This window comes from Medicago sativa, chromosome 2, assembly GCF_051527215.1.
Source record: "Medicago sativa cultivar Bolivia chromosome 2, Bolivia_mono, whole genome shotgun sequence".
NCBI lineage: Eukaryota > Viridiplantae > Streptophyta > Magnoliopsida > Fabales > Fabaceae > Medicago > Medicago sativa.
In genome coordinates this window covers 55,379,924-55,390,981 of record NC_140750.1, presented here as the reverse complement: position 1 = coordinate 55,390,981, position 11,058 = coordinate 55,379,924, and positions in this window count along the sequence as shown.

The following is an 11,058-nucleotide window of genomic DNA, read 5'->3' as shown; positions in this document are numbered from 1 at the left end:
TTTTGAAAACAAAGAAAAACATGAGCAACAAGACACATTACATGGAAGCATGCATGACTAAAGGAGTATCAATAGTCTCCCAATTTCTCACAGTGCCTCCTGGTACAACAAATGTAGGCACGTAACCACTTTCAACAGCATCTTCAGCAATAGCATTGATAAACCCAGCACTGTAGAAAGTTCCTGTTGAAACACTTGAGGTCGGGGAGAATCCGAGGCCCTCTTTACGCTTGTTTTCCAAAATCTGAATCACTTTGCCCCAGCCAGCAGCTTGCCCTTCTTGAACAGCTTTCTGGGCGTCTTTCAATGAAGCCATGCTAGCACCAGCCCTCCGGGGTTCTGCACCCTCAACAGTCAAGCCTTGAAATGACGTCCCTTCAGCGGACCCTGCTTCAACACAAGAGAAAGACGACACTTGGCTAACCAGATATGCTTCTTCACCATGTACAGTGACAATCTTACCGTTCCTCATAAACTTGAGCTTTTGATGCAAAGTGGAAGTTACTGCTCCAGCATCGTGAATCCACGGTCTTCCGAGGAGACAACTGTAAGAAGCATTGATGTCCATGACCTGGAAAGTGATCTGGAATGTCTCAGGGCCAATGGTAATTGGCAAGTCTACCTCTCCAAGAACATCTTTGCGAGATCCGTCGAAAGCCTTAACCAAGTAGCTGCTTCCCCTCAGAGAAATTCCATGATGATTCAACTGTCTCAGTGTAGATTCAGGCATTACATTTAAGGATGATCCAGTGTCCACCAACACATTGGATATCATGTCAGACTTACAGTGCACCGAGATATGCAAAGCCAAGTTGTGGTGTTTCCCTGCTTCGGGGAGTTCATCGTCACCAAACCCCAAGTTATTGCAAGCAGTAATGTTACCCACTATTCCATCAAACTGGTCCACAGAGACTTCATGATCAACAAAGGCCTGTTCCAGTACTTTCATCAACACTTTCCTGTGAGCTTCTGAGCTCAAGAGCAGAGACAAGATGGATATCTTTGATGGAGTTTGCAGCAGCTGGTCAACAATTTTATAATCGCTCTTTTTGATAAGCCTCAGAATTTCGTCCAAGTTAGATTCGTCAATAGATTGGCCTGATGGGCCGGGGCCCTTGTTAATAGGAGGAGCAACTGGTGGAGCCACTGTGGCAATAGGTGTAACCACTTTCTTTTGAAACAAGGGTGGACGGACTTTCCCGCTTCTCAGAGCTGTAATTTCACCTGCAACATTGTCAACTGTGGCTGGGGATACCAGAGGCACTTCCACTCCATTCTCAATCATGGTCGCATCGTACTTGTAGGGGATTGCTTTTGTAGAGGCGTAAGATACTGGACCAGGTAACCTGATCACTAAGGGCTCAACATTCCTTGTCTTAGATGCACTTTCAGCAGTAGAATCATGAAACACTGGCACAATTACACAAACATCACTGGAAATCAAGTGTTTGTCATCCATCAGACTCTGTATATCATCTTGCACCACACAACAACCCATAGGATTTTGAAGACATTCTGAACAAGAAGCATGCTCGTGATTGAACAAAGAAGCCTGGCAGAGTTTGACATGTAGCGGTACCAAGGGAGTAACAACATTGCGGACATCCAACATGGGATCCTCTTGAGGAACGGGGATTCTTTCGAAAGCCTCGATCATGTTAACAACAGCATGATTTGGAAGTGGATTGTCAAGAACATGAGGAACACTATTTTCAAAAGTCAACCGTCCTTTTTCTATCAGGTCCTTTACAATATACTTCAGAGCATAGCACCCCTCAACATCATGGCCTTGAGCACCCTGATGGAATTCACATGTGAGATCCTGTCGGAACCTGGGAGGCAATGGTGTAGGCGGAGGCTTGCCTGGCCTTGTGACACAATGTCCCTTAGCAAGTAAAGTTGGGAGGAGCTCAGCATACCGCATAGGTATTGGTGGAAAGTAAGTTTTGGGCCGAGGACCCTGTTGTTGCTGCTGTTGTTGTTGAGCAGGAGGCTGATGTTGTACTTGCTGAGCAATGGCATTAACGGGCACTGGTGGTTGACCCGGTGGCAGAGGATATTGCTGATAGAATGGCGGGAAAAAAGGATGTTGAGAGTACTGCATGTATTGATAGGGAAAAGGTAATTGAGTAGCAGCTGTAGATGGGTTACCAGATACCATCCCTACTTCGGATTCTTTCCTTTTATGGTGGCCATTACCATAGTTCTTTGGTGCGCTGGCTGAAGATTCACCCTTTTCAAGAACAATGATACCCTCTCTGACAGCCTCTTCTAGACGAGTTCCCATGGTAACCATGTCGGAGAAATTATTCGGAGCAGAGACTATCATTCTTTCCTTATATTCCTTCTTCAGAGTCTTCAGGAATGTCTGTGTTAATTCTTCTTCATCGAGTCGAGGAGAAACACGGGCAGCTGCCCCTCTCCATCTCTGGGAATATTCACGGAAGGTTTCATCTGATTTCTGAGACAAGGACTTAAGAGAGTCCCTATTTGGCTTCAAGCGGGTATTGAACTCATAATGACTTTCAAAAGCAGTAGCAAGTTCTTCAAAAGTATGGATATTATCTTTGCTCAAACCAGTGTACCAATCTGCCGCATCTTCTGCTAGGCTGTCTTGGAAGCAGTGTATCATCAGTGCATCATTATCTGCATAATTGGCCATCTTTCGGACGTACCGAATGACATGGCTATGTGGACAGGAAGACCCATTGTATTTGTCAAAATCTGGCACCTTAAACTTCTTAGGAACCTCAAATCGGGATACCAAGCATAGATCACGAGCCTTAGCAGAGACACCATTCCCACGGCTAGCCTTACCAGCTAACTTTTTTAACTGTCTCCTCATAGCTTCCATTACAGGGTCTTGTCCACGCGGAGTATCGACATCAATTACCTGTTGCATAGTGTGGACAATAGGATCGGTAACAACAGTAGTCACCTGTGGCATAGCAGTGGATACGGGAATCTGTCCTTGACCAGCAAAACCAGAGATACCAGCAGCAGTATTAGGAGAATAGAAAGCTGAGAGCCCATAGGGACGTCCATTGGGCATAACAAACCGAGCATCAGAAATCACAGTAGACAGTGGAATAGATGGAATCGCTTCAGTAGAAGCTGGGACAGATGTGGCTGGTTGTTCTTGTGCAGCCATCATAGTGGACATAGCGTCATGGGCCTTAGCCAAGTTTTCTTTCATAGCAGCCAATTCGGCAAGGAGCTGAGCATTTTCTTCTTCAAAGTTAGCCATGATTCTTCTCTTGTGAAATCTTGTTTGATGAACTGTATCTGGTTGGTAAACCTTGCGAACACGAGCCACTTTTCAGACTGCGGCGGACAAAACCAGGAGGCAATGAGCACGAGAGAAGTCTTTTGCGACCAATGAATGCATATGATGCATGATATGCAAATGCAAAAAGACTCTTTTTTTGTCAGAAGACTTGTCAAAGTGGTTGTGAACATCACGGAGAAACACGGTTTTATTTGAAGATCTTAAGCAAAACTAGGAGTTTAGTTGAGATGGTATCACTTAGTGTTCACATCCGTGATGTTCAAAAGATGACTTGTCTAAGTCCTCCGATAAATGCATGGAAAAAGTTTATGCATGTATGCATGATGCATGAATGCATGTTTAAGTTCAAGTTCGGAGAAAACATGGTGGGTTGAAATTAAAAGTCAAGGAGCCACAGGTGGACACGGTGTCCGGTAAATCTAGGGCTTTAGGATAATAGTAACCGGGTTCTAAAAAGGTTCCCAAGTTGCAACCTCTCCGACGTACATCACGGTGTCACGAGACGACACTCGCTTCATGATTATACATAAGAAGGTCTAGCTTGAGTGTAGTATCGCGTGACAACTAAAACTCGAGACAACACTCGGTTTAGTCCCCGCACTACATCCTAGAAAATGGCCATGGATGGGTTCGGTTATCTACGGTTCATAGCGTCATAGAACAATTAGAAGTAAAGTGCCTAAACGCGACAACACGCGCCGACAACATCACCTCCAAAATGCCTCAGCTATGTGGGATTGATCGCATAATCCAAAACACGAGGCAACCCCCGGAATGAATTGTCGATTATATCCCTCCTAAATCCTAAGTTCACTCAGCCCGGGTGCAGGACTTTTGATATCCTCACCCCACACGTTTGCAAGAAATTAAACATTTATTCACATAGGAAAGCAAGTAAAAGAAACAAGTAAAAAGAGCGCAAGCGTGGAAATAAAGACTAGGCGTAACTCTCGAATGTCCCCAGTGAAGTCGCCAGTTGTTTTATCTTGGTTTTCGGGTGTCAAACATTGATTACGTTTGAACCTTTTTAACCGGTGATATCTCATTTTTTCTTGGGAAGGGAAAAAGTAAGCAAAACCCTTGAGAATCGAGGTCCGGGAGTTGTTTTTGCTACGGGAAGGTGTTAGGCACCCATAACGACTATAGTAACCTATAGGAACCGTCTTTACTTTCTACGCGCGCGCTTTATTTTTAAATGCTATTTGAAAATTGATATTCACACCTAAGGTTTACTAAGTCAAGAATTGGAGGGAGAAGAAAGTGTTTGAATTTTTATTTTATTTGAATTGAAGGAATTTTGATTCCTTGCCTACGTACCCTTTTAAGGGATCAAATCCACCGTAGTTCTCTCTCAAAAAATGTTTTTGTTTTTGTTGGTTGATTTTAAGTTTGAAAAAAAATGGAATTTGAAAGAAGAGATAGGAGGCCTCAAGGGCATGAGATTGGAAAAAAGTGAGGCGGAATTAGTTGTTTTGCCAAATGAAAGTCAAAGTATGATTAAAATTCATTAAAATTTGATTAAGAAAATAAAAGAGAATACAATGGGATTTTGGATCCCAAGGTTTAGTAAGAAAAATATTTGAGTGATGTGGTTCAAGTTTTTTGGAAAAGGATTTTTGTCTAAGTGTAAACCCTAGGCATTCATCTAAACATACAATCCTAAACATACATCTAAACATGCATATCCTAGCCATACATCTAAAGTGAGGTGTGTGCATGTGTCGGTGCTTGTGTCGGTGTACATTATTAGAGTCCATTATCCTTTACATCATTGGCCTAGATACATTCTATGGTCTTGCAAGAATTTAAAAGCATAGGAAAAATATTACAAAATTCCTAAGTTTTACATTCTAATTTTTGGTGAAACTTAAAGTGCAAGAAATAAGATGGGGGAGGAGATGAAGTATGGAATGCTTATGAATGAATGAAACATGAAAAGAGATAGTTAGTGGCATAAGGAATAATAGGAATTGAAAATTATAAGCAAAGGGAAATGCTAAAACTTGGCAAAAGTTAATGAAATTCCTAATCTAAAAGTGGCAAAATATTCCTAAAACTTATCATAATGTTAAGACAAGCGCATGACCTATAATCCTCATATCATGTCAACTTTTCTAAAGGTCTTATCACACTACATAATATGAGGATTAGAAGTACACACTCAAGTCAAGAATTATGATAGGTCTTAGGCGTATTTGGCACTTTATTCATGCACTAAAGTAATTACATAACTTGTAAAGCAAGAAATCCACAAACCATTTCACAAGACAGTAAAACAACCACAAATTCAGGGGCATATCTATCACAAAATCACATATTAAGTACCCATATCATGCACCAATGTATCATGATCAAAATCATAGCAAAATTCTTCGAAAATTAACAAGAAAAGTAAACAAGTAACAAGAATTAATACACATATTCTTCATCAAATTTTATTATGCAAAATATTATAAAAACACCAAGAAAATTATCAAGAATTCATAGAAATTTATTTGGAATTTTTGCACAAAATTTTGACATGCAGAAGGTGTAAACAATAAAATCCAGTACTGAAATAGCAAAACCAAGGCCAGGAGACGAAATCCAGTAGAAAAATAAGTCCAGGCCCACACACCACATGAAATGGATCATCAGAATACCTAAGGATCGTTGGATTGATCCACATGGATCAGATCCAAGATCCAGAGGCCACAACATGCGATGGTACATGGAAGACAGATACATGCACGCACACAGGATCATGCAGGGAGTATATAAGCGAAACTCAAGAGAAAACCCTCATTTTCCCTTTCTGTTTCTCTCTCTAACCTACAAAAACTCTCCCTCTCTCTCTGAAAGCTCTGCAAGTCGGAGCAGAAGAAGAAGATGACCGGAAAGTTTTCCGGCGCGGTGGTTGCCGGAGGCGCCGCCACGCCGGAAAACGAAACTTATCTTTTTTAAAACTTTCTTTTGGCAATCCGTTCGTCTTCCTCTTCTCTATCTAAATTCGGTACTAATTTCTCGAAACAAAACGCACACAAGCCTAGATCTAAGCTCAAAGTTCCGATCCAAAAAAAAAAATTCAAAGGAAAGCAAAGATCAAGAAGACGATGTTACCTCTTGCTGAATTCGGAGAAGAAGAAGAAAAACGGAGAAGTCTTTTTCCACTTCTTCAGTGTGCGAAATTGCGATCTGGATTTGCTTCTTCTTCTTTCGTTTCGGCTTGAATCTACTCTGTGTTCACCGTTTGAACCGTATGTATGGAACGGTGATGGTACATGTTTCCAAGGCTGAGCAGAAACGGCCTTGGACTGTGCGGCTTGATCTTGAAATTGTTGTAATGAAATCGGTTACAGTGAGTTTGATGATACTGATTTTTGAATTGATGATGATTCTGTGGTGAATTGTGATAACTGGAACGGTTGTGGTGATTTTTGTGTCTGTTGTGGTGGTTTCGTGACTGTTGCGGTGGCTTTTGAGTTGGTTATGGTGGTCCTGGAAAATTCTGTTACAAGTGTTCTTGGTGTTCTTGATGAATATTCATCAAGTTCATCAAGAATCTTGGGCTTTGATCTGAAAACTTGAGAGAGAGAAAAAGAAAAGTGTTAGTGATGATGTGTAATGTGATGAATGGTATTGACCCTTTGACTGTGATGACTGGGCTTATATAGCTGATGCAGTGACTGCTGGACCAATGACTGGCTGCCACATGGCACTGGACTTGTGACAACCTTTCTGGACACATCTGCAATTAACTAAAAATAAAGGACTTAAATGCAAAAATGACAAAAAAAGACTAAAAATGTAATTAAAATAAAATTGGTAAAAAATGTAATTTGGAAATAACGTAAAGTGAAACGATTAAAAATGACAAAACAGACTAAAACGAACCAATTACTTAAATGAGGTACTTTAAAGTAACCTCTCTATGCCGAAATTTTGTGTGAAATGACCAAAATGCCCCTGGGGACTAAAACGACTTAAAAATGACTCAGATGCAATTTTAAAGTGGTTTTTAACAAGGAATTAAAGCAAGAGTTTATATAAACAAGTTAAAAGACTCAGAGACAATTTTTTGGAAATTAAACAGAATTTTAACACATGAAAAGACTAAAATGCCCCTAGGGGCTAAACTGACTCAAAATGACTCCAAAGACAATTTTTAAAATGGATTTTGACATGGAATTGAAATAAAGACTTACTCAAACTTTTTGAAAGGACTCAAACCATTTTTCAAAGACTGAAAGAAAATTTTAACATAGGAAATGACTAAAATACCCTTTTATGTGAATTTTGCAAGTAACATTGAAATAAAATGCAGAGAAAGATGTAATTGATCAGAGACAGATCAAATGACTTGAAATGCAAGATAAGAAGAATTGAGTTAGTATTTTTAGGTCCAAAATTAGGGTATGACACAACTCAACATAATTCATACCCAATTCATAATATGACATTAACAACAACAATCATCAACAACCACAAATCAACAACAACATAACATAAATCATCAATTATCACTCTTAACCCTAATTCTCCAATTCTCAAAAACTAAACCTACAACATGTTAAATGAAATTTCAGAATCATAGACTCAAGATTATTGAATGATAGTCCCACCCTTACCTTAGATTGATTGATTGCAAGGATTCTACAGACTTCTCTTCTCTGGTTCTTCTCTTCTCTAGGTTTCTCCTCTTTCTCTAGGTTTCTTCTCTTTCTCCAAAAAAAAAACAGTTTGCACATAATTCTTATTTTCTAACTCTGACTCTCCTCTTTATATATAAAACCTTAACCTACTTATTTTCTCTTAATTCCAATTCTGCCCCAAAGCCTCATTATTCTAAATAATTATATTTTTCCACTAAATATATTCTTCCAATAAATATATTCTCCCACTAAATATATTCTTCCACTAAATATATTCTCCCACTAAATATACTCTAATAAATAATAAAATAAAGCCACTCAATAAAATATCAACATATCACATAATTAAATAAATCATATAATTCGACTCTATCTCAAGAAAAATAATTAAATAACAAGGAGGGTGTTACATCCCCCACTACTCCTCAAGTATCTTTTCAATTGTGCATGGGTCGATTCAACAATGTTGGTGGTCCTACACCCTAGATGCAAGTATTTATTCGTCCATGCCGTCACAAAATGCTTCTTAAGAGCCTCTTAAGGAGCATTTTGTGACGGCATGGACGAATAAATACTTGCTTCTAGGGTGTAGGACCACCAACATTGTTGAATCGACCCATGCACAATTGAAAAGATACTTAATAAGAGGCAAAACGGTTTCCTCAACATATTTAACAAACAATGGAAACGGTCCGCATACCTCATCTTTGAATGTCAACCATGCAATTGCAAATGAATCATCCGTAGGAGAGTTAACCACATCATTCCAAGCCCTCACTATTTTCTTAACAAGCTCACATTGCTTGTCATCATCCGTTTCCTTTGCATCTTTGCCAACAACTTTTGCTTTCGAAGGCTTGGCATTGACTTTACAATCCGTGATGCACCTAGATTTGACATTTTTCTCAATATGAAAATAGCAAAGTACATGGTCCGTTTTAGGGAGAACTTCAGCAACGGCTTTCATCAAAGCAGGGTCCCTATCGGTGAACAATGTGAGCTTGAAAAGGAATTTTCAATTTAAACTTAACATCATTGCTTGGTTTGACATCGCCGGATGCTACGCCGGAACCTACGCCTACGCCGAAAGCTTCGCCGGAAGCTTTGTTTTTCCCCGGTTTCGGTTCAACGGCATCCTCCGCATTTTCAACCATGTCACTCAATGCCTACTCAATAAAAAAATAACAAAGAAAAAATAAATAAATAACTTGTGCGGCAAGCAAAGCAAGTAAAAAAGGTGGCGCAAAAATTCAAAATCTGGGCAACACAGTAGCGTGAGTTAACTCACGCTAGTTTTATCTTCCTGCGCAAGTTAAGTCACGCAACCAATACAACTAGCGTGAGTTAACTCACGCTGAGCCCTACACCTACTGAAATAAAAAACGTATCTACAGGAAAACCAGCAAAAATGAAAGAGTTTTGATGGTACATTACCTGTTCTTTGATGCTTGATGAGCGTAGAAACTTGTTTCCTGACGATTTGCAATGATTTGAAATGAAGATTTTGACCCAAAAACTCGCATTTTTTTGGGTTTTTGGAGGTGGAGGGAAAGAAAAAATGGAGCTTTGTGGTTGTCTGCTAGGTTTTGAACAAAAATAGTACTCAGCGTGACTTAACTCACGCTACGTGAATTAAGTCACGCAGCACAAGTTAACATATGCAGGGGCAATTTGGTAAATTACTTTGGAAATGAGCAGAACCGTTTGGGTAAAGGACAAAATTCATATCTAGCAGTTAAATAATTATTACACTAGGACATGCACTGTTATAAAAAATAAAAAAAACCAGGACATGCACTAATGTTAGCTATTTTTGTAGGTAAAGAAAGTGACAAACAGGGGTAATGTCTAGTTTTTGTATAACAATTAGTTCCTTAATTTACTGCAATCAATCAATAGAACTCAATTTTACTGCAATTTATCTTCATACGCCAATTTTATCCTAGACATTATATTTCCTTCCTCAGTTTTAGTTAACTTTGTTCACAGACTTAAACATTATTCTGTTAAAACTTATAGTTGAAGAACATAAATCCTTCCTCAATACAATCGATTAAAAGATGAAAACAACAATGATAAATAGACATCTTTCAATTTCATACACTCGATTAAAAACTCATTTTCTCTTTATCTATCTCTCATATCTCATCATTAAAGGACTATCACATTTATCACATCATTTTTTTTTTCCCTTTCTTTTTGTTTCAAAGTATATACACCAACACAAGGAACACAACATTTTCCAAATGAGAATCACTATTGATAAACAGTAATTCATCATTCGGGTAAAATCATTCACGTGATAAGTCATGATTGCAAGATTATGAGCCCTAAAAAATGATTGCAAGATTATGCTTTTCCAAATTGCTCGCAAGAATCTTGGCCACATTTTGGGTTTGAGTAATTTTGAGAATATAAGATCAATTGTTCAACCAATTAGAAATACATGGTTTTTTTTTTTTTTAAGGAAGAAATACATGGTTTGTTTCTCTTTAAAATCAGTGGACCGGGATTGTATTTGTGGCAGTGTTTTCTCCTTGTAGTTTCTGTGGGCCACAATTGGAAGCATGATAAGATATGCTCCTGTCTGTCACCAACTAACCCTTACTAATTTTGATTTCAATGTGTTTGGGACTTTGGGTCTAATCTCAACTCATATATAATGTATGGTTGTTCAATAAACACTTCAAAAAAAATTGTTTGGCTGAAAAAAAATGGTCAGAAATTACGATTCGATCAAATTTTACACACAAAAACAAACGATCTTAAGATTCGACCCAATCCAGAGCAAAATTAAGGTGTTTATTGAACAACTTTCTATACAATAGGAGCGACAATTGAAAAATGTTATCAAATTGATCAACAGTTCTACATTTGATTGGACTTCACTATAATATTAATCTACCCCTCCCTTGGCTTGAAGGGACAATGTCAATGAACATAATGAATATCCTTATATGAGGTCCTTAAAACTTTGTACCTCTTCAAGGACTTCACGCTGTTGTTTTTAATGAAAGAATAGGAGAAAGAAAAAACATTATTAATTAAAGGGACATTAGCAATTAATTACTACCGTCTTAGTAATTAAACAAGTCATGGAAAATTTCACATTGATACTTTGACTTAACTAAAATTTAA